At 44.4% G+C, this 25,071-nt stretch overlaps 1 long non-coding RNA gene across 2 annotated transcripts in view; it reads left to right on the top strand.

Annotated features, from left to right (window-relative positions):
• LOC115647104 overlaps positions 1-21,359 on the top strand; it is a 130,343-nt gene extending 108,984 nt beyond the window's left edge. For both annotated transcript variants that reach the window (XR_003999211.1, XR_003999210.1), the window contains exons 6-7: positions 1,059-1,184; positions 21,236-21,359. This is a non-coding gene — a long non-coding RNA (uncharacterized LOC115647104). The remainder of the gene's footprint in view (positions 1-1,058; positions 1,185-21,235) is intronic.
• The last annotated feature ends 3,712 nt before the right edge of the window (positions 21,360-25,071 follow it).

Below are 25,071 nucleotides of genomic sequence, written 5' to 3'. Positions count from 1 at the left end.
TTGTGCTTGTTCAGGGGTCACAGGCTGGAACTTCCAAGATGGGTGGGATGAGGTCCCTACTCATTCCCTTGCATCAGTTTCGCCTCGGGCAGACCAAAGAAGGTTAGCCAAGAATAGATATAGCCAAGAATAGGGTCAAAAGGGGACAGTGGCGGCTCTGGTCAGCATTGCTGACCAGGCTGTTAAAAGTCTGGTTGGTGGAGCAGTGTGGGCCCAGGGCTAAGGCAGGCTCCCTGCCTGCCCTAACTCCACGCAGCTCCCAGAAGTGGCCACCAGGTCCCTGCGGTCCTGAGATGCGTGGGCAACCAGAGAAGTTCTGTGTGCTGCCCCTGCCCTGAGGGACGGCTCTGCAATTCCCATTGGCCAGGAACCGTGACCAATGGGAGCTGCGTGAGTAGCGCTTGCAGACTCGAGGGCAGCATGTGGAGCCTCCCTGGCCGCCCATGCATCTAAGGGCTGCGGGGACCTGGCGGCTGCTTCCCGAGAGCCGCAGTAAGTGCCACCTGGACCCTGCACCCTGAACCCTCTCCTGCACCCTAACTCCCTGCCCCAGCCTGGATTCCTCTCCCACACCCAAACTCCCTCCCAGAGCCCGCACACACCCCAACACCCTGCCTCATCCCCCTCCCCGCACCCCAGCCCCCTGCCCCAGTCAAGAGCCCTCTCTATGAACCCCTCATTTCTGCTCCTATGTGGAGCCTGCACCCCCATCCAGAGCCCTCACCCCCCTCCCACACCCCAATGCCCTGCTTTAGGCAGGTGAAAGTGAGTGAGGGTGGTGGAGAGCTAGCGACGGAGGGAGGGGAGATGGAGCATGTGGGGGCGGGGGCCTTGGAGAAGGGGCAGGGCAGGTGGCAGGCAGGGGTGTTCGATTTTGTGCGATTAGAAAGTTGGCAACCCTAGCCAAGAACTTGTTTATCCTTGCATAACAGAGTAAGAGGCTATTTAGGTTCGGTAAGGCTGAAGGACTATGGCGCTCTGTATCAATGGGATGAAAGACTGTTGAACCCAAGTGATTGAAGGACCATTATGTGTTTATGTTTTGGTTTCCCTGGAAGAGGAAGACTTCTCCTTTGGCTCAAGAGTCAAAAGTACTTAAAAAAAATCCAAATCAACCCTACCAGAGGAGGGAGTCAGCATACCAGAGGAGAAACGGAGTCACAGCCACACCTGATGCCAGAAAGGTAAGGAGGCCTACAACAGGGATAGACTCTAAACTGAGTATATTATTGTTATCTGGAAATGTTGCTTCCACCTCCTGCACTGGGAGGAAAACTCTCAAGACTACCCCTTCCCTCCCAGGCTTCAAAGCCTGAGCTGCTACATAGCCACACCCATTTCTAGAGCACTAGCAAGAGCCACGCTTGTGTGAGTCTGTGGACCTGAGCTGGGAGGCTCACTCCCTATTGCAGTGTAGATGTGCCCTGTAAGAGAGAGAGAAAGGGATAAAAAGTCACTGTAGAGGCTATGTTTTCAAACCAAGGGAGTACACAACATTGAATATTCACCAAAAACCTTTTTTTTTGCATAGTGTGTTTTCTCTGATGTTCATGTTCCTCACACAAGCCATTTTGGGCCCAAAACTGAGAACAAAGAGGCCCTGTACATCAGAATCATACATGGGACAGAATTGTTTTGAGTGCCCGAGGGTCCATTTATTTCTAGTTACACTAGTGTGAAAAAGAATCAAGCTCTTTGTTATGCAAATTCAGCTGCCACAGTCAAATCTGCCTTTGTGTTCAAGGAGACTCCTCCACCACCAAATGTAATGAACATCTGTCAATATATTGTGATTAATAAGCAGAGGTATGGTTGCAGACGCATCTCTCTTGATTCCTGGCCAAATAGGCTAGTTAAGGCTTTGCCTAATAACCTGAGTTTAATTTGGCCGGTGTGCTTACTGACTGCTTTAATTGTTACAGTTCTTCCTATCTGACATCTGTACCAGTTAATCCAAGACATCTGAAGTTGGATCTCTCCAAGGTGCAAACCCTGCAAGTTTGCAACAAATTTATAATCTACCTTTTCATGAGGAGTTCTTGAAAAATGTGATGTCTTGCAAAACTTTTTTCCTTTAGTAATATATTGTGCATGTAAAATGTGCTTTTGGAATGACATGGGGTAAAAAGTAAACAGCTTTGATCTTCCTCCACCTCAAACTTCATGAAAGGCTGTTAAACCAGGGCCTCCAGAGTCCAAGCAACACACAACAAACCCATGAGAAACTCTCGGAAATATAATCCTTATCTTCTGGCTTCTCATCCTAGACTGATTTCTTTCTTTTCATGCTTCTTGAATTCAGGACTTCCCTTTGTGATAGAAAATAATTTCAGGGAGCATTTGTAGCTGAATTCCCTTTTAAAGGGACAGGCATCTGGCTATCTCCAAACACTTTTTCATTATTTCTCTGGGAACTCAGCTGCAGAAACATTTAACTGAGCTAATATTTGGGGAAAAAATATGCTCTTGCTTTACTACTACATGTACAGAATGCAGTCACAGTCCTGATTTTGGGGGTAGGGGCTGGGGGAGGGGAGGCCTCTAGATATTTCCAAATGCTGTCGAAGGATAATTACTAGGGTGACCGTATAGCAACTGTGAAAAAACATGACAGGAGGTGGGGGGTAATAGGCGCCTATATAAGAAAAAGTTGTCAAAAACAGGACTGTCCCTTTAAAAACAGGACATCTGGTTACTACCCAGATAACTACCCAGTATCTATCTATGTGTGAGTGGGGGTGTGTGTGTGAGAGAGAGAGATGCACATAAAAATAAAAAAAAATACCATAGTAATTAAAAACCCATTGAAGATGCAGTAAATATATCATAAATTCCAATTCATATTGCAACATGAAACATTTATATACAGCTTATAACTTGGTACACATTAAGAAATATAACAACCCACAGGAGTCTGGTAAGGTTAAAATCTGGTAGCAAAACCTGACTATTAAGCCAGATATATTATGATGTTATGAAAACATTTGAAAACTGAAAATCATCCCTTCCCCCAACTCATGTTAAGTCAATCTCCACTACCAGAGGGTTGGGTTGTCTTTGTTAAGCTTGCCTGAAATCTGTTTTAACCACTGAACAAAGCACACAGTACATTCTGTAGATGGTGAGCCAGGCTTTCCTAGGCCGGGAGCATTGTTGCTTGCATACCTGGTTCTGGCTGTTTTTATGACGATACCCAAGTGAGTGTGTAAGTGTTTCCTCTGGATCCTGATGAGACAATATTTTGACTTTCTTCTTGCCTTATTGAGATAGCAGCCAGGTTGACTGTTAACTTTTTGAAGTTGAATGCTAGGGTTTTGGGGGTTATTTTTTTGGGGGGAGGGGGGTTCTTTTTGTCATCTCAAATTACTCTTTGGATCCTCTTGTTCACTTCACTGTCAGCTTCAGTGAGATCAACTTTATTTGAGTTATAAAAGACAAAGTTAAAATGTTTGTGTTTTCTTTAAAAGACTATTAGAGAAGCATGTTAATAGCAGCACTAAAGCATACCATATAAGTAACTTTTCTAGTGCTTGCTATTACTGAGGTGACTCTGGACCATGCTTTTTCTTTTCCATAATAGATCATTACATTTAATGATTTGCTGCACCTTCTCATTTCATACATACTGTAAGTGGCACTCACCTATCGTACTTCTACCAGTACTGGTATTCAATCTTGTGCCACCGATATCACTGCTCTACAGCCAAAATGCTTCTGAAATAAATGTAGTCCAACTTTACTAATTCTGGGTCACTGAGAACGAAAATGATGCTTAAAATTGTTGATTGGCTCTAGTTTTCAGGATATGCTATTGGGTCAGTATATATGCCCTTGACTTGGGAATGGCGGAGGATAGGTGAGTTATAAAGGGAAGGGATCTCAATTTAAACCAGAAATGACTAAAATACATCTTTGACTGGATCTATGAATAAATCTATGACTGGGTTTGGACAGTACTTGCTTTTTAGGCAAAACAATGAATGATGCAATCTGAAGCTGGTATTGCATCATACATGATATGAATTGCATCATGTTATTCCTAGAAGTCATGGATGATGCAATCATAACGAAGCTTACATCACTCTGCTGAACAAATTGCCCTAGATCAGCTCTAGAAATCATACAGTGTCGTGCTCTCTTAATTGTCAGTGTTTGATTTTGCAAAGGGACACATTTCTGTTTAGCCAAAGTGAGCAGAGATGCCTCGTACTTGTGTGAACAGTGCAGATAACTTCTGCTATGTTTGTGGTGAAGTGACTTTTGCATCACAAAAGCGCAGTATAACCACTCTGGTTAAGAAAGCCTATTGCCTTTCTTTTGGCTGCAAAATTGGAGATCAGGACAAGAGGTGGGCCCCACACATATACTGCAACACTTGTGCAACAAATCTTTGCCAGTGGTTGAACAGGAAAAGGAAATCTATGCCTTTTGCAGTGCCAATGATTTGGAGAGAGCCAAGAGATCATACCAGCAATTGTTACTTCTGCATGGTGCCTCCAGTTGGGAAAAGTGTGTCAAAGAAGAAAAAGTGGACTGTGCATTATCCAAACATTCCATCAGCTATAGGCCCAGTACCCCACGGAGAAGGGCTGCCGGTTCCTGATGCACCAGAATCATTCTCACTTGAGTCAGACGAGGAAGAGGAAGAGGATGAAACTTCTGGTCCTGAACCATCAATGTCACAGGACCCACATTTTCTCCCATCCTCCTCCTCTGAACTACACCTCATAACATAAGGTGAACTGAATGACCTTGTCAGGGATTTGGAACTACCCAAGAGTAAGGCAGAGCTGTTGGGCTCCAGACTACAGCAGTGGAATCTCCTGGCAGGCTATCAGGGCAAATGGAGCCCATCAATGCTTGCAGACTATTGCTGGACAGTGACAAGAGATGCTCCATTTAATGAATACAAGAGACAAGCCAAGAAGCGCCGAGTAGACACTGAATAGGACTAAACTATGTACATAATAGTTTTTTGCCTTTTGTTTCATAATAAATTTTATTTATATAACCCTTTTGCTGATTTTTAAAGTGTTCCATAAACAGGACAGGTGAAATATTATCATGTAATGCAACCATAAACACATGAAAAGACCTAGGTTTACAATTTATGATTAAAACTCTACTATCTACACAATATACCTAGACATAAAATGTAAAAACTTAAATATTTTAGAAACAGTAGCCAATCAGTTGTTTTAATTGTCATATTTGAATTCAGCACATCAAAATACATAATAAATATCACATTTTATCTCTGAAGCAGACGACTTCTCAAAAATTGTAGACCAGTGTATTTGACTGGCCATTCTTCCCGTGTATGGAAGTCTTTGCAACCTCCACCCCTCCTTTAATTATGAAATCATGTATCAATTTCAGTCTGAAATAGAATTTTGCCTGACCAGTCTCATCTGATGTAGCATGAGCTGCAGTTTGGGGGTTAGAAATCCTGCAACTGGCAGATGTCACACAGGGACTGTCACAGGGATCTGACTGGTGCATCAGAGGTCTTAATCTGATAAAGTAGCACAATTGCCTAAAAGCCAAAGAAGCACTAATCTGCACCTTCTGTAAAATTTGACCATCGAACTTACAGGAGACTGAGCTGTCTCGTCACATCATCCATTAAAATGCATTTGTTAATGTATAGATGAATTGATGCCAAGATCAGGGGCAGGATGAGAGTGATCTGTTTGGAGTTCAGGCCTAGTACGTCTCTGGTGATGCTGAGTAATGGTTGAAAGAAAGCAGAAGTGATATCTGCTTCTTTGATTGAAAGGGTTTGCCTTTCTTTGTTGCTTAAGTTTACAATCTGATTGGGTTTCTAGGACCTAATAGGAGGCCAGATAACAGGAGAGACCAATAACAGTTATTTCTTCCATCTGTAACTGACCAAGAGGGTATAATCTCTTCTTTTGGATGCAGGCCTTGCCACAATCATTCATTCTCCAGACTGGATTATTGCAATGTGTTCTATACAAGGATACTACTGAAGAACATTAAAATACTTGAGCTGGAGCAAAATGCAGTAGCTCAACCTATTAACACTATTTTTCTCACTTGTATTAACTGCTTTAGCTTTCAGTCCATTGAAGCATGCAACTCAAGCAGCTGGTTCTAACCTGTAAAATCCTTTGAGTCCTGTGTCTCTCGGGCTATGTCTACATTTTCAGCTGGAGGTGTACATTCAAGCTGGAGGAGAAATCCCCACACTGGCTCTGATTGAGCTAGCATGCTAAAAATAGAGTGTAGCCAAGGTGGTGCGAGCAGCGGGAGGGCTAGCTGCCCTAGTGAAGGAAAAGGGCTGAGAAATTTGTTTTAATAACAAAAACTGAAATTCTCCTTAAATTCTAGGATTCCCAAATTAGGGGTCTCTGCAGCTGCATTGGGTCCAGTTGTCATCTCTGATCTGTGAGGTATTCTAAAATAGAATTTCTAAAGAATGTGCTCTCTAAAAATGTTATATAGCAGGTGAGCATTAACTAGACCCTAATCATGCTTGGATAATTTGGAGATAATTGTAAATTTGGGAGACAAATGGGTGTAGTTTTTGCTCTTGGACAGAGAGGCATTTGGAAAGAGCATTTTTATATTGTTTCCCTGCTTCGGGTTGCCACAGTTACAGAGCTAGCTGCATTTCAGTCCTTCTGAAGGTTTGAGTGTACCCCCTCAACGCCCAGGCCTCCTGCCTTTATCTCTCCAGGGATGTAATTCTGCAGTTCTCTCCACTCTTAGACCAGGCCACATGCTACAGTGCACAGTGTATCAGCCTGTGCTTACCCAGAAGGTCTGACTGGGTTCATCACCCGAGATCCTTTGCTTTGGGAGTCTGTGATCAGTAGTGTATACAGTGATCAGACATCCTTTTGAAAAAGGCATATTATTATTATTATTTTAATGGTAGGAACAAACCATCAAAGGCACAAATGGAGCGAAGGTTCAAACTGACATTTGTACCTCTGAAAACCTCCCCAATAACCACTACAACACTCAAGCCTCTTTCTACATAAACATCAGATAACTATAGACTTTTGGTTACTTCTAACCTGGCCTGGATTTGGATCAGCAATCTAGATTTTGGCAATAGCAAATTCCAACAAATCCCCTGAGTGCAAATATAAATGGGTAGAAAATAGAGATCATCAGTTAGTAGTTTCATTTGTTTTCCATTGTTCATAGAGTAGGGTAAGAGCTTCACAGAACAACTAAACTACATATGGACACAGTATGTAATAGAATCCAGTGCAATTATTTGTTATACAAAGTCAATATGGAAACAAAGATCAATAAGGAAAGAATATGAAATCTTCAGTTAAATGGATTCAGACTGATGTCTCAATAAGCTGGTCTTACCACGAGGCGACTGTCTCAGGTGCCAGACTGTGGTCGTGGGGGCACCAATAGGACCCAGAGTGTAGAAAATTGTGTCTGCTGCTGGTGCATATGTATTCTCTCTTCTCTAGATGCACAGAGATGGTGGAGTGCTGTGCTGGAGGAAGGAGGGCACAAGAGACAGGCAGGCAGGAGAAAAGGTGAGAGGAAATAACAGAAAGCAGCAGGAGCTGCAGGGAGAGAGAGGAGGAAGAGCCTCTTATGTACCTCTCTAGCATCTCCAGGAGCCTGGACTGATTAACGCCAGCTTCTCAGGGAGCTTCCTGTTTCCTTCTGCTTCCCTGAACCCACTTGAGGAGAACAGGCAGTCAACTGAAGTAGTAGGAGCCAATTAGGTCCTTAAGACGCTGATATCTTCCCTCACTCAGGCCCTGCTACCAGCCTGCGTATTTATCCCCTTCTATTGAGTGTTGAGAGTCACTATAGCTGGCACAGAATGGCAGTCATGAGTGAAAGAAGAAAATGTCCCTGTGGGGCAGCATTCAGAAAAAGAAAGAAAGCAATGGAAGCTTTTCTATCAAAGCAGTAGCTCTCCTGAGATACATAGACACAAATGTTCACGGTGAGCCTTCTGGCCCCAGTGAGGATGTGAATGGTGAGGAGATGCCTGATCTTCCAGTTAGAGTGCTGGTGACGTGGCAGCTACTGCAGCATCCATATCTCCATCTCAAATGGATGTAACCATGCACATTCCTGAAGAAACGTGTAGATCAGAGAAGAGTGTGGTGGAGGTGCAAGAAACAGCTGCTGCTGAGTTTAGTTCCTTAAGTCTAGATGATCCAGGACTGTGAACCCACTTGAGAAGTAGCCTGAGAGACTTCCTTGTATTGCATGGGCCACAGCAAGTGAAAAACTTCATGTTCCCCAAAGACAATGAATACAGAAGTTTCCATCCAACACATTACCAGCCTGAAATCCCCAATGGTGACAAAATGGAGAGGCCATGGCTTATGTACTCAAAAACCCAGAATGCTGCATACTGTTTTTGTTGCAAACTCTTCCAGTCTAATGTTCCAGCCGCATTGGGTTCTACAGGAACAAAGGACTGGAAAAATCTGACTAGAAATCTGGCATGCCATGAGAAGGCAGCAAATCACCAGAGAGCATTCCATAGGTGGAAAGAGCTTGAGATGAGACTAAGGTTAAAGGCCACCATAAATGATCAACATCAAGAGAAGATTGCATCAGAGTCTCTTTACTGGCAAAATGTTCTGAAAAGGCTCATTGCCATTGTGAGAATGCTTGCTACCCAAAATCTAGCACTGTGTGGCACTTCAGATCACTGTATGTGCTAAACAGTGGAAACGTCCTTAAAATTGTGGAGCTGATGGCTGAGTTTGATGCTGTACTCCAGGAGCATCTAAGAAGAGTCACCACCCAAGAAATGTACACACACCACTACCTTGGAAAAAAAAATTCAAAATGAGATCATACAGAAGTTACTGGCAACAAAAGTCAAACAGAAGATTGTGGTAGATCTGAAGTCAGAAGATATTAATATGTTATTCTGGACTGTACACCTGACATCAGCCATACGGAACAAATGACTTCAATCGTGCATTTTGTAACAACAGCAGAACCTAGTGAAAATGTCCCTGCAATGGTGACTGTCAGAGAGCATTTTCTAGAATTTACTGACATTGGTGATACTACTACAGGAGCTGGTATGACAAATGTGCTTCTTAAAAAGCTGGAAGATACAGAAATTGTGATAGCTGATTTAGAGGTCAGGGCTACGATAATGGTGCCAACATGAGAGGAAAGAACAGAGGAGTGCAGACATGGATCTGAGAGTTAAACCCTCAAGCTTTTTTTGTCCCATGCAGTTCTCATTCATTGAACTTGGTGGTCAATTCAGCATCAGCTTCTAGTGAGGCTGCTGAATTTTTTAATGTAATTCAAAGCATCTATGTATTTTTCTCTCCATCAACTCATCGATGGCAAATTTTGAAGCAACATCTGGGAACATCCTCTCTGACACTGAAACCACTGAGTGCCACATGATGGGAAAGTCGAGTGGGGGCAATAAAGCCTATCAAACACCAAATTGGGAAGATAGATGATGCCATAGTTGCCATTATGGAGGATAATGCTATGACAGGAACTGTTCATGGGAGAACAATGGCAGAAGGAAATGGAATCACCAGAAACATACATAACTTCAAATTTTTGTGTGGCTTAGTGTTGTGACATGACATACTGTTTGAAATAAATGTTGTAAGCAAGAGACTCCAAGGTGTTGACCTTGATATATCTGGAGCAATGGAACAACTGGACAAAGCAACGTCTTACCTGTCAGATGAGAGATTTCAGAATGTTCTGAAAAGTGCACAGAAATTGGAAGAGAAACTTCACAATGAAGATATTTTCCCAACCATTCAAGAATACAAGAGTCACCAAAGAAGACATTTTGATTACGAGGCACGGGATAATCCCATAAGAGACCCCAAACAACAATTCAAAGTTGAATTCTTTAACCGGGTTCTAGATTGTGCAATACAGTCAGTTGAGAATGTTTCATGCAGCTCAGGGAACACAGCAGTATATTTGGGATGTTGTATGATATTCCAAAACTCCTCACTATACCTGCAGAAGACCTACACCAGTAGTGCAGGGCACTAGAGACAATGTTGACACATGATGACATTCGCGATATTGATGTGAGTGATTTAGGTGACGAACTGAAAGCCCTTTCAAGATACACTTCAGCAGGATCAACTCCAAAGGCTGTTCTGGAATATATGTGCTCAAATAAGATGACCACCCTCTTTCCAAATGCTTTTGTTGCTCTGTGCATACTTCTAACACTTACTGTAACAGTTGCCAGTGAAGAACGCAGCTTCTCCAAGCTGAAGTTAATAAAAACACATCTACGCTCCACAATGACACAGGAGAGGCTGGTCAGCCTTGCAACTATCTCAACAGAGCATGAGGTGGACCTTCAGGAAGCAGTTCAAATCTTTGCAACCAAGAAGGCATGGAAAGCACCACTTTGATTATTCAAACAGATAAAAATGCCAGTGTTAACTATGCAGACAAGAAAAGTTACATTTGCTGTTCAGGTGTTTGAAAGTTGAGTTACTTAAAATTTTTGAACAAGGCATTTTAAGTTGTTAGTTCTCCTTTTATTGGGGTAGGTAGCAGAGCAGTATCACGAGAGGAGTAGAACAGGAAGAAGGCAGAATTGAGACCTTTTAAAGTTTTGGCCCAAGCGAGGGGGAATGAGGGCATCATTTGAGCTCCCCGCCTCAGGCAGGGCCACCCAGAGGATTCAGGGGACCTGAGGCAAAGCGAGGGAGCTGCAGTGCTTGTACTCACCCGGCAGTGGTCTGGGTCTTCGGCGGCAGGGAGGCCCTTCAGTCTCTCTGCGTCATCGGCAGCACTGAAGGGCCCCCTGCCACCGAAATGCCACTGAAGACCCAGACCGCCACCAGGCCAGGACTCACGGGGCCCGGGGCCTGGGGCAAATTGCCTCACTTGCCTCCCCCACCCAGGCAGCCCTGGCCTCAGGTGCCAAAATGTTGTGGGCTGGCCCTGCAATAAGTCTTCCCAATATTTCATGAAATGTATTTTTAAGAGGCAAAATAAACAATATAGTACTACCTGTAAAAATGGACCTCCTGCACCATAATTAGACTCATCTGTTTCATTAGCTAAGCCTAGGACCAAATTACACAACTGAATTAGGCCATCTGGAATTAATTCAATTAAATCCCAGTAAAACCAAGTCCTTGAAGATAGATAATCTGGCAACAGTAAGTCCTTAATTGTTCTACGGCAGTGACTATATTTGGTTCTTCTTTAAGGTAGAAAGAGATATGTTGCAAATAAGGAATCTTTTTTGGCCCAATCATCTTCATAAAAAATTCAGTCCTACGCTCAGTTTTGCTGGCTAGGACACCACCTTTTGAGTTCTAATTTGAGAAAATTCTGCTCTGAGGTGATTTGTGTTTTATCTTCTAATTTAGTTCTGACAGGACAAGTCCTGGAACATGTTCATATGTTGGCCCTAATATAGTTGGGATAGATGTACCTTAGGCAAAGTTCTGAACAAAATGTGGTGTGTAAGCTGCACATCATGTCAGCGGCTGCTCTGGGAGCACTGGGTACCAGAATAGTGTCTGAAGTACAAATTCTTTCCTCTTCCCCCCACCCATTGTTCTTGGGCAAGGAGGGTGGGACGCTAAGTGGGGCTCTCACTTCCTCTTCCTTCTCTGCATGATTATTAAAGGCTAGACTGTGACTTACTGATGGCTCTTTTACAATGCTAGGTATTTTCAAATCTGTATGTTTTTTTTTAATAAGTGGTTCATTCAGTTATAGAATTGTAGAATATCAGGGTTGGAAGGGACCTCAGGCGGTCATCTAGTCCAACCCCCTGCTCAAAGCAGGACCAATCCCCAAAGACTACTTAGGACAATAGAAGTCCTTCTGTTAATTCAGTTGATTAAAGATCAGACACAAACTAATGAAAACTATCTACAAATGTTACTAGGAAGTTTCATTTGGTCTCATCTTACTTAGGGGCACCTGCTGTCTTGCCAGCGATGATATATTTTCCTACTTAAAAGGATAGTTCAGTGTCAGGCAGAGTCTTCAACCGCTGTCTGCAACTTAAGGCTTTTAGTTCTTGCCTTGTTTTCCATGAAGTCTCTCTACATGCCAAATAGAAAAACAACAACAACCACCTTACAGTAAGATGAAGCTAAGGTTGAAAGTACATAACTGAAAGATAAAAAGGCATACAGAGATGTTGGAACTATCCCAAAACATTACCAACTCAGGAAATTCTTAATTAAGGTTACACTTAAAAGACATCCAAATATGTTAGGATATGAAAATGCACAAATAGGGAACTCAAACTACCTTAACTCTGCTCTGTCATGACACTTTAGACCTGTAAGACTAGGGGATTTTAGTGTGTTTGATGCAACTGACTTTTAAAGACACATTAAGCTTTTTATATTTCCCCACTCCAGGGTGAGCTAAGGTGGTTTAAGTGCCTTAACTGTGTATTTTCATAGCTTAATGTGTTTAGACTTCTTTAAATTGTAACCTGCTCTCTGAATTTATTTTTAACATCCCTGTCTGGCAATGAGATCTGCTTCTGTGTTTAGCCTCACTGAATTCAGGCAGACACAGGGATTTCTCCTAACAAAGAATATTGTAGGATGTGGCCTTTGTCTGAAAGCTCTCCAGAGAAGTGGCTTTCGGGCAGATCCTCAGATGGGGTAAATGCGAATGAAGCTATGACCACTTACACTGGGGTAGCACTTTACCTGGTCCATGTTCTTAGTAGTAATGAGAGAGAACAATGTGTGTGTCTGCTGTGTAGTAGGCTGCTTATGAATGTGAAATGGCAGTTGCCAATATAGCAGAGAATAGGGCATATTTAATTTTAATGGTACAGAAGATGGGAAACCAGTCAAACAGGTGCAAGGCACAAACACCACACTTATCTCTTGTTTGCTACCAAGTGCACTACATAGTGGTTGTCTCTAACTAGAAAGTTAAGCAAACATGATTCAAGACCCAGTATCAAAGCTGCATCTTGGAGACTTTGATTTTCAGTATCTCAGTGATATGCAAAACTGTGTTCAGTGAAACTTTTGACGAAAACTGAACTGCAGCACTCAAGGGCGAGGTGGGGCAGGGGCTGAGAGGCCTTGTCAGACCGATAATGGTACCCTTGAAGTGCGAGAAGCAGGATTCTGAAATGTGTCAAGAGGGCTCTGCAGATGCTTTCAAATATTTCCTAGTCTGTAGGTGATAGGCAAGTTCAAACAAACTTCTCCCAGTAAAAACAGCAAAATACCAAGGATCCTGAAAGACAAAGCAAGCTAATATGAAGGGAGACCAGTGGCCTTAGGGCAGAGCCTACCCCTTTGATGCTGCTGGGAGTTTTAACATGAGATTCATTAAGAGTAGAATTGTGTCCATAGTGCTTGCTCAGGCTGACTCAACCGTAGCACTGCTGAGATACTTGGGTTGCCCCTGGTAACTCAGATGTATTGATCTAATTGAGTAAAATGTATATAGCTGTGAATCTTTTAATATCCTTCAAGAACCTCTAGCACAGAATAACTGTTACCTCGAGCTATATTTCCTCTTTGAACAAGGAGTGTTAATGGCTTCATAAAGATGAAATAAAACAATTCATTTAGTGTTTTGATGTTATTCAGCATTTGCTCAAACTCCTTGATGTAGAAATAAAAGATTTACATAATTATGAACTCCCCCCCAAAGGGTTAAAAAAAAAAGAGAGAGAGAGAACATTAAAGATTCTCTTCCTTAATCAGTATTCTTTTATCTGCCACCACATTGGATTATATGTATCTGTGGAGAATTACAGGAATGTTTAGTAATTCTTGCATATTACTGGGTCTACTTTTGAATTCCTCAGGCACACCAGGAATTAAAGCAGGTGGCAGTTCTTTTAAACTCTGCTTTTCATTCTGACCACGAAGAGAACAGAAATAGGTTAATGGTGGGGAAAGGTTCTCTAATTTTCCACTGACCTTTTGTGTATCTGTTTTAAAAGATTTGCCAGTGGGAGATCACTGAAGTTAAATAAATAGTTAAAAGCCATTTCTTGTAAGCTACCCATTTTAAACAAAACATCATTAATGTGCTGGCCCAAGCCAGTTACTGCATTTTACTCTTTCACAGCTAATATTTCAGGCTTTTAATGCCAACTGAAAATGAGCATTAATATTGGATCGTCAAAGTATTTGTAACACAACTTCAGGAGTCTTTCAAATATGGCATCATTATAATTTATATAAAACAGACACGTGCATTAAGGGCCAGATGTGATACCTTTACTTACATTAAGTATGGAATAGATGACCTCTTGAGGTCCCTTCCAGCTCTACATTTCTATGGCTATTTTCCTCTACAAATAGCTCCCATGGAAGTCAAATTGTGATGTAAGTAAGGGTGTTGCAGTCTTTGGCCCTAATGTAATATACTAATAATATGTTTAGTATTTAGGATACACTTCTCAAGAGTGGCAAACCATGATCCCAAATGAGTGCTGATAAAAACTAACACCATGTTACCCCACCATAAATTCTGTACTTGTCATGTTACAGAAACTGTTTTAGCAACATTAATTCTTCTGTAAAGATTTTGTTAAATATGTCATTGGGATTTGTATCCGTTGGCTTCTAAAGTCAGGTGTATTCATTAACATCACAATTCAGGGCATGCCCGTGAATCTGAATCATTCTTTTATCCAGTTTGGGCCTCTGGTTTGTTCCTCATGTAATAAGTGATCAGCAGACAAAGGCTTTCTTCGCAGGGCACAGCTTCAAAAGGATGAGTCCGGAGGTGAGAAGTTTGCTTCCTCCCAAGTATTTCCTAGGAATCCCACTTAATTTCTTTTGTCCGGCACATTAGTTCAAAGAGGCCTCTGAAGCTCCTAACATTTCCCAAGGTTTATGTTAGTCAGATATCCTCCCTAGAGACACTACATATAATCCCACCAGTAATAAAAAAAATGCATTTTTAATAGAATGAGCTCCTAAAATACTTACACTTAATTCAATAAGATTTGCCCAGAATATTGCTGGAAATTGCCATATCTGTCACAACTACTACTAAACTTTCAACATTGTGTTCTTAAAGTTGGAAAAGCTTGGCCTAGGCGTCCAAAGTGACCACTGATTTTTGGGGTTCCTCAACTTTTCGGTGTCTCTAGTTGGATATGTTATAGGGGCACGATTTTTAGAAAGTGCTGAGCATCCATCCCTTGAAAATCGGGCCCTTTCAAGGTGTCTCAATCAGGGGAACAAACAAGGTGGTGCTTAATGAATGCAGATGGTCCCCTCCTTCCCTACCCATAACTCTCCCTGCCTGCCCCTTCTGCTTAATCCCTCCTTCTGCTCCTGTCTCCTCTAGCTCTAATCGTCCCTCCTGCCCTACACGTATCTTCTCCCATCTCCCCTACGTGTTGCCTCCCCACCTTCTCCCCCTGCCTCCTTCCCCACTTCTAATGCCCTCTTCACTCACCCCACAGCACCCCTTTTACTCAATGCCCTTACACTTCCTTCTGCCTTCTGCCCTTGTCCGCACCTACAGTTCCTACATCCCTGCCTCTCCCCGCCCTCTGAATCCACCTACACCCTCTAGCCCCCCTGTTCCACTTCTGCCTCCCCCTGCATCTAACACTTCCTCTGCCTGCCTAGCCCTGCCTCTGCCCCGTCTCTGTCCCTCCTTTCACTCTTGACTTTCCCCCACCCGACCCACAGACTCCTTCTCCCCTGGGTCTACTGTGGTGACAGCTCCTGATCTCTGCCTCTTTGCCCCTTTGTATGTTGTTCCCCAGACCCCAACCCTCCCGCTTGTCCTGGATCCCCCAATCCCTGACCCATTTTCTCATCTCATTCCCCAGCATGCTGCTAGAGGAGGAACAGGCAGGATGAGACAGAGCAGGCTTGAGCTGATCTCTGCAGAGTACAGGTGTCGACTTTCTATTTTCCTCCAGGATGCTCGATCCCTGCTCCACCCCAGGCCCCACTCTTGCCACCCTGCCTCTTCCAGGCCCCTGTTCCACCAGTGCTCCACTTCTTCCCACCCCCGTCCCACCTCTTCACGCCCTGTTATGCCCCCTCCCCTGAGCACTCCCTGCCCTCACTATGCCCCCTCCTCCGCCATCGCCTCCTGCATGCCACTGAACAGCTGATCCGTGGTGGGTGGGAGGCACTGGGGGGAGGGGGAGGAGCTGAACAGTGTGGCCCTCTGCCAGGCGGGGGGCGCTGGGCAAAGAGAGGAAAGAGCTGATTGGTGTGGCCACTGATGGGTGCTAAACACCCACTATTTTTTTCCCCTGGGTGCTCCAGCCACCGCGTCGGCGCCTATGCTGCAGAGCAGCTGGCCAGGGCACTGGGCAAAGTCTCTTACTTCTTGCTGTCATGAATGGGTTTCTTCACACTGAGGCGTTGGAGCTTAATTTCTGCCAGTGAAGCACCAAACCCAGACAGGAGGACCTGGTGTGGACCTCACCCCAAGAGAGCAGTAGCACTAGGGCTCTGATCACTTCGGTGGCCTCCTCTTGTCTCCAGGGCCCATCCCCTCACTGCAACCAGATTATCCCTCCACCACCATAGAGTGGTGGCACCTGCCTCTGCTGCTGACCATGCAGGGAGAAGTAAGGGGTCCAAAGCCAGGCCCCCCAGTGCCTTTGAATGTCAAAAGTGGTATAGCCCCTAGAAATAGTATGGATCCTCTCCTCCTTCTCCTACAATTTGAGCACTGGTCTCAAGTTGAGCACTAGTCCCTTTTGAAAATCTTAGTCTTATTTTTGCTTGAGGTATCTAAATATAGATGTATCCTGATCTGTTCCCTGACGTGATAAGCATACAAAACTGAGCTGCTTAGTAGCTCTGAAAATCAGGCTACTTCTAGTTTGAAAATTTTGGCCTTTGACTTCAACTGGCTAACTTCTTTAAAGAACCTAAAATAGCTTTCCTAGACTTAAAAATGTCACAGCTCTAATTTGCAATGGTATAAATGACTCCTGCAGAGCCATGAGCTACTGGACTTAGAAGCTGTAAGACTTTAATTTATAGAAAGTTGGTTATTGGTAGAGGAGCTGAATCTTATCTGACGTGAGCCTCTGGGTAGGGTAATTTGGAAGCAAGTTCTGTATTTGTGGGGAGAAGAAGAAAACATTTTAGTAGCAGGCTGGCTACATGAAGTTGCCCAAATTTTGAAATATTTGCACAGAGAAAGCAGAAAATGGTACATCTTATTCATCACAAGGCTCTTCTATTTATTACATGCTTTCTCTATCAAATAGATACTATCTCAATGTACTTGATATATTTACTACATATAGTCTCACACGTTTATATTTAAAATAACTTGTTGAAAATGCTAGTATACATTTCTGTTTGCAATGGTGTTGTAGCTGTGTTGGTGTCATAAACAGATAGCTAAGGGTTAATGTTCTTTTACTTGTAAAGGGGTAACACCAGTAACCTGAAACACCTGACCAGAGGACCAATCAGGAAACAAGACTTTTTCAAATCTGGGTGGAGGGAAGTTTTGGGTGTGAGTTCTTTGTTCTTTGTCTTGTGTCTGTGTCCTCTCGGCTCTGAGAGTGATCTTTCTGTCTCCTGGCTTTCTAATCTTCTGTTTCCAAGTTGTAAGTACAAAGATAGTAAGACAATAGGTTTATATTGTTTTCTTTTGTATTTACATGTGTGTAGTTGCTGGAGTGTTTTAAATTGTATTCTTTTTGGATAAGGCTGTTTATTCACTTTTCTTTTTCTTAAGCAATTGACCCTGTATATTTTCACCTTATACAGAGACTATTTTTAATGTATTTTTCTTTCTTTTTATAAAGCTTTCTTTTTAAGACCTGTTGGAGTTTTCTTTAGTGGGGACTCCAGGGAATTGAGTCTGCAGCTCACCAGGGAATTGGTGGGAGGAAGAAGTCAGGGAGAAAATCTCTTTGTGTTAGATTTACTAAGCCTGACTTTGCATACCCTCTGGGTAAGGGGGAAGAGAGATTAGCTCTCTCGGTACTTGTGTTTCCAGGACTGGAAGCAGGGAATCTCCTAGGATCGTCCAGGGAGGGTAGCCTGGGAGGGAGTAACAAGGAAACAAGGGGGGGGGTAATTTCCCTTTGTTGTAAGACTCAAGGCATCTGAGTCTGGGGGTCCCCCAGGGAAGGTTTTGGGGAGACCAGAGTGAGCTAGGCACTGTATAAATCCCTGGCTGGTGGCAGCTTTACCAGGTCCAGGCTGGTAACTAAGCTTGGAGGTTTTCATGCTAACACCCATATTTTGGACGCTAAGGTCTAGATCTGGGAAAAAATGTTATGACAGTTGGTCCCAGGGTATTAGAGAGACAAGGTGGGTGAGGTAATGTCTTTTATTGGACCAATTCCCATCGATGAATGAGACAAGTTTTTGAGCTACACAGAGTTGGGCCTGTGAAAGATATTACCTCACCCACTTGTCTCTCTAGTACATCCATCTATGATTGTTCTACATGTAGAACAGACACCTGGCCAGTACATTTACAGACAATAAACCTGTGTAGTTCTTTTTAAAAAGATGTGGGGAATTAATACAGAGTATAGAGTAAGATTTGCATAATATAGCGTCACAGTTTCAGGTAACTAACTTGTATCCCCTCCGTTCTGTGGTCCCTTCCAGGAATATCCAGTCAGGTCTTAGGCCTCCAGTCATCACAAGAGTGGGCAAGGAGCCTTGTATCTCTGGGTGGTTTAAGGCTGCACAGCTGCCTGCTTTACACTGTGATATTCCCATGGTGGGAGATGAAGCTTTCCCTGGGGGAGGCTAGTTCCCTGTCCTGCCTCTTCTACCCTCAGCCCTACCCAGACTCGAACCCTGCCCCACCTTAGGCCCTGACACTGCTCAGGCCCTGCCTCCTGACACTGCATCCATCCTCACCCCGCCCAGGGTGAGACCCTCCCACCTGCTGCTCTCTGTGTCCTTCCTCATCCCCCTGCCACAAGCCCCCCCACGGCTGTTCACTGCATTCCTCCTCACTACCCCGCCAGCCCCCACCTGCCTGCCATGAGACCCCAGCGTGCCGCTCTCCTCCTCACTCCTCTGCCAGATTCCCCCCCTCCCCACCCACAGTAAGACCCCCGCCAACCCCCACATCCCTCCTCAGACACACCCCACCCAGCGCTGGCCTCCTCACTCCCCTGCCAGACTCCCCCACCTGCAGCAAGACCCCCGTGCCAACCTGCCACTTGCCTCCTACCCAGCCACCAAACTCCTCCTACCCACAGCAAGAACCCTGCACACCCACCGCTCGCCTCCTCACTTCCCCGCCTGCCACGGGACCCCCTCTGCTGGCTCGCTGCTAGCTACTTGCCTCATCACCCCCGCGCCTGCCTGCCACTTGCCTCCTCACTCTGCATGCTGCGAACCTCCCCACTGCTGACTCACCACTCCCCTCCTCACCCCCACACCTGTCTCCCACTCACCTCCTCACTCCCCCACCAGACGCCCTGACTGCAAAGGAGGGCCACAGTGAGCAGTGGGACCTCCGGACGGAGGCAGTGGAGTGGAATAAAACTTACCAGGCAGGCAGCAGCAGCAGGTCGGGGGGTGGCCTTGGGGAAGAGATGGAGCAGGGAGGCGAAGAGGCAGGACCCCCATGGCCAGGTGTCTGGTGGTGGGCCTATTATACCCCCCGCCCATGGATATTCCTGACAAGCCACTCTGCCTAAAGAACAGTGACTGTGCTTTGCTTTCTCACAGAGGGCTATGAAGCAGTTGCAAGTTACCACACAGCTCTTTCTAAGCATGCACCTATATTCTTAAAGTACAAGCATTACAGAGAAAACATAACAATGAAATTTCCTATATCATGTTAATAGCTTCCCATCGGTGTTATGGTGCCCTTGTAGGCCAAAATCTTTCCAACTCCTTGGCAGGGGTTGGTGCCCTTGGACAGAAGGTCCTGTCTATTTTCTGGATCGGAAAGGAGGCCCCAAGTCAATTTAAATGCAGAATTTTTATATCAAAACTTGTGTCTATTGGTCTCCAGAAATCCCAGTTTGAACCAGTATATACAAGCCTCTTGGGGGTGATATTTCTCTGGAGGGGTGACAGTCCAATCCACCTTAATCACACACACACTCTCTCTCTCTCTCTCTTTCTCTCTCTCGTTCCTGGAGGAGCTGTAATCACTCTCTGCCCTGGGGATGTATGCAATCCCTGGCCCACAGCGTTACATAGACTTGATACAATCTGGTTCCCCAAAGATACTGCATGAGGTTGAAATATCTCTCACACCCAGTTCTTTAAATGCTTTGTATCAATAGTGTATAAGCTCTGCACTCCATTTTTCCTTGTCTTTCCCCTAGAAGTGTGTATGGTGTGGTTCTGCTGTTGGTTCAGCAAAGATGGAACACACTACTGAACAAGATCTCTAATTCACAGTCAACGTACAATTAAAAAGCTTTAGCAGAAATAAGTGGTTCAGAGGACTGGTATCTCATTTCAGCGTAGGTCCCTGATTTGATCCATCCAGCTAGGTAGTGAATTGGAGTCATTGCCATCTGAAGCCTGTCCAGTGCGCCTCCTGAAGTGAGCTAGGGTACATCTACACAGCAAGTGGCAGCCTGTGGCAGGAAGTCTCCAAGCCCGGGTTGACAGGCTCGGGCTTGTAGGGCTCAGGGTATTGCACTGAAAATTGTTGTGTAGACATTGTGGCTCGGACTCTGAGGTCCAGGGAGGAGAGATCACCCAGTAGTGACTATTGTGGAAACCAAACAGGACTTTTTTGTCCAAGGTCAGATTAGTCAGTGTGTCTATACAACCAACCAATACTATTCTCTTGGCCCCAGTCTGTTCAACTGAAATTAACATGATGCTCTGAAGAGTATTAACCTTATCAAGCTTCAGAGTTCGCAACTTGCACTCCTACCCACTCTGCTCACTCCCCCACTCTGAGCTTGCAGAGGTGAAAGAAATTAAATGAACCAGGGCTAATATGCTTCTGGTCCTCTTCGGCTTTGCTTCTGGAGCAGAGCAGTGTGTAGAGGAAAGTGCAGGAAGGGGGAGAACAGCGCTACGGGAAATGGGATAACAGAGGAGATGGGGCTAGAGGGAACAAAGACAGGGAACTGCAGAGAGGAGAGGGAAGGGTCCAAGGGGGAGGGAAGTATGGAGGTGGTCAGTGGTCATGCACCGACTTCAGTGGGAGTTAGGCAGCTAAATACCTTTGTGAATTCCACCCTTAGTGCATAAGGTACTTGCAAGAGCTCTTTGTTCTGTCTGAATTCTAATTGATCAGCATCGCATAAGACAAACCTCTGCATAACATAACTGGTTCCAACTGGCTCTTACAGATACAGTTTTCCCATAGGAGGTGAAGGGGCACTAAAGGAGGAGCCAGAAAACAGAAGAGAAGAAGACAGCAAAGACAGATGACCAAGAATGTAGATTTGGACATGGTCATTAGAACAACGCTTCCTTAGCTCTCATCTCCTTACACCCCTACTCTACTTGCACTACACTGGTGACATCTTCATCATCTGGACCAATGGGAAGGAGTCCCTTGAGGAATTCCACCAAGATTTCAACAATTTCCATTCCACCATCAACCTCAGCCTGGACCAGTCCACACAAGAGTCCACTTCCTAGACACTACAGTGCTAATAAGCGATGGTCACATAAACACCATCCTATGCCAGAAACCTACTGACTGCTATACTTACTTACCTTCGTGCCTCCAGCTTTCATCCAGACCACACCACACGATCCATTGTCTACAGCTAAGCTTTAAGATACAACTGCATTTATTCCGATCCCTCAGACAGAGACAAACACCTACAGGATCTCTATTAAGCATTCTTAAAACTACAGTACCCACTGGTAAAGTGAAGAAACAGATTGACAGAGCCAGAAGAGTATCCAGAAGTCACCTATTACAAGACAGGCCCAACAAAGGAAGTAACACAATGCCACTAGCCGTCACCTTCAGCCCCCGACTAAAACCTCTCCAGCGCATCATCAAGGATCTAAAACCTATCCTGAAGAACAAGCTCTCACTCTCACAGACCTTGGAGGACAGGCCAGTCCTTGCTTACAGACAGCCCCCCAACCTGAAGCAAATACTCACCAGCAACTACACACCACACAACAAGAACACCAACCCAGGAATCAAACCCTGCAACAAAGCCCGTTGCCAACTCTCTCCACATATCTATTCAAGGGACACCATCATAGGACCTAACCACACCATCAGGGGCTCATTTACCTGCACATCTACCAATGTGATATATGCCATCATGTGCCAGCAATGCCCCTCTGCCATGTACATTGGCCAAACCGGACAGTCTCTACGCAAAAGAATAAATGGACACAAATCTGACATCAGGAATCATAACATTCAAAAACCAGCAGGAGAGCACTTCAATCTCCCTGGTCATTCAGTAACAGACCTAAAAGTGGCAATTTTTCAACAACAAAACTTCAAAATCAGACTCCAATGTGAAACTGCAGAACTGGAATTAATTTGCAAACTGGACACCATCAGATTAGGTCCAAATAAAGACTGGGAGTGGTTGGGTCATTACAAAACCTAAACCTAATTTCCACAATACTAATTTGCCCCTACTGTTACTCACACCTTCTTGTCAACTGTCTAAAATGGGCCACTCTCATTACCGCTTCAAAAGCTAATTTTCCTCCTTTGGTATCCTGCTGTTGATTGAATTGTCTTGTTAGACTGACCTCACATTTGGTAAGGCAACTCCCATCTTTTCATGTGCTGTGTATTTATACCTGCTGCTGTATTTTCCACTGCATGCATCTGATGAAGTGAGTTCTAGCCCATGAAAGCTTATGCCAAAATAAATGTGTTAGTCTTTAAGGTGCGATAAGGATTCCTCATTGTTATTGCATACACAGTTATGTCTTCCCCAGAAGTCTTCTCTCATCCACCCACCTTTGCTTATTAATAAAATAACAGTGCAGTAAAATCAGTATGGCAATAGAGGGCAGCACAGTCCAGGAAACAAAGCATGGGATGTGAAGTCAGAAGACCTAAGTTATATTCCTGGCTCTGACGCTGATTTGCTTTGGGGACACTAAACTTCTTTGTGCCTCAGTTTCCCCATCTGTAAAAAGGGTAATGATTATACCTCTACTTGTGGAGGACTTGGGATCTGTGGATGAGAGTTATTTAAGAGTTGGCACTGTACAAAGTAGACTGCCAGCAATTTCTATGCTAACAAAACTTTAGATGGGCCAAACGGGGTAGACTTATTGGGTTTTTTAATCCAAAGGTCAGCTACCAGTATATGCCATTCAAGTCTTACTATGATAAGGAAAAAGAAGAAGAGCAGGCTATGAAATTACCTTGGAAGGCATCTATACAAATGAGCAACAATAAAGGGACAGATTTTTCCACAATTATTTTTTAACTCCACTACCTTTAAAGGAGTCACTCCTGATTTACACTGATGTAAATTAGATTAGAATCAGGCCCAAATGATCTGTAAAGAAAATCTCATGAAGCCAAAAATGCTCTACATCCTCTTTTGCTCGGGAGAGAGAGAATGTAAGAAGGGAAGGGCAGTTTGGGTAAATGTCCATCATGGTAGAGAAGAAAGAGGTGGCAATTCATGATAAATCAGATGATTTGATTGGGGCTGCTGGACATGGATAGGAATCTGTAGTTCTCTCTTGTTCCCACACTAACACTCTGCTCTCTAGATTCATCACAACTAGTATCATTCCTATATCTTGCATGGACTAAGCACTCATGAAGAAGGCTGCTGATTACACTACACGTTAGTGCAGGGGTTCCCAAACTTTTGTCCCTGAAGCCCACCTATGTAGCAGCAATAGCCACTGTGATCCACTATTAACATGCGTCTGGCTGGGAGAGGGGGCCCATGGGGTGTGCCCAGCCCCTTACCTCAGGTGGGACCAGGGTCAGCAAGAGAGCGAAGGGGCCAGGCAGGTGCTGTAGTCAGTCCCTGCCAATACCCTCTGCCTCAGCGGCACACTGAGTGCTTGAGTTGGTCACGCGGCAGACCTGCCCACCAACCCAGCATTCCGGCGTGCCTCACAGATACCCCCTACCTGGGAACAAGGGAAGGGTTCAGGGCCAGGAAGAGGCAGGCGCTGGAGCTGAGGCTGGGCATTACCTTGACAGTCCCAATCACAGCATAGTCTAGGCAGAAACGGAGCAGCACCACTGAGCCCCAGTCCCTGGGGGGAGGAGGCAGGGCCGATACTCCAGGGGACCCAACAGCCCCAGACTTCGGATATGGTGGCTTAGAATGGGAATGGCCATGAACCCACCAGCCTCCTCCAGCTGCACTGGGAGCTGCTGCCTCTTGGGGCCAGTGCCTTCTCCTCGCCCAGCAGCTCTGCTTTGCCCTCTGCTGTCCAATAGGGGTGCTGGGCTCCTCCAGCGCTGGACAGGGGCTATTGCAAGACACCACTCTGCCAACATACACAGTTGGGGGGGGGCAACGCCCCCCATGACCCCTCAACTCCACCCATGGCGGCCCAGCTGGGACTGTCTTGTGCCCCACCTTTGGGCTGTGGCTCACAGTTTGGTGTGCTTTAGTGGATATGAAAATTCAATGTTTTGTTTAAAGCAACCCTGCTTAGTTCAAATTTTACCTTAAAGTTTAGCTTTAAAACCACAGACAAAAGCTAATATCAATATATACTTTTTCTTTAATTTCAATGAAAACTTAAAACAAAAAAAATTACCTTGGCTATCCAGCTAGTACCTAAGACAAAGAGTGAAAATAATTAGCAACTGAGTACAAACAACAGAGAAAATGACTAGTCCATTTTCATTGTCTGAAGAAATGCAATAAACGGTAAAGATAGGACCCACTAAAATCTCTGATGTGAACCCCTCTCCTCCTAGACTTCAGAGAAGATTTAGCATCTCAGTCCAGATTTAAATGTCACAGTTGGCCCGTACATCTATTTAAAGAAGAACCTAAGCTCCATTGCCCTGCTTCAAAGTTGGGTGGTTTGAAATTCAAGTCAGATGCAATTTTGCAGCTTGGGCACATCACTAAAAAAAGTGCAAAGTAAATTCATTTTTAAATGTCTATCTGTTATTATACCCTAAATTATTAATTGTAACAAAATAAATATGTTTTTTAAAATATCTTTATCCTGAAATCTCTTCAATATATAAGCAACAACA

The sequence above is a fragment of the Gopherus evgoodei genome, chromosome 2 (genome assembly GCF_007399415.2).
Source record: "Gopherus evgoodei ecotype Sinaloan lineage chromosome 2, rGopEvg1_v1.p, whole genome shotgun sequence".
Classification (NCBI taxonomy): Eukaryota; Metazoa; Chordata; order Testudines; family Testudinidae; genus Gopherus; species Gopherus evgoodei.
The sequence above is the reverse complement of the archived record's forward strand: the minus strand, read 5'-3'. Positions and strand labels throughout refer to the sequence as shown.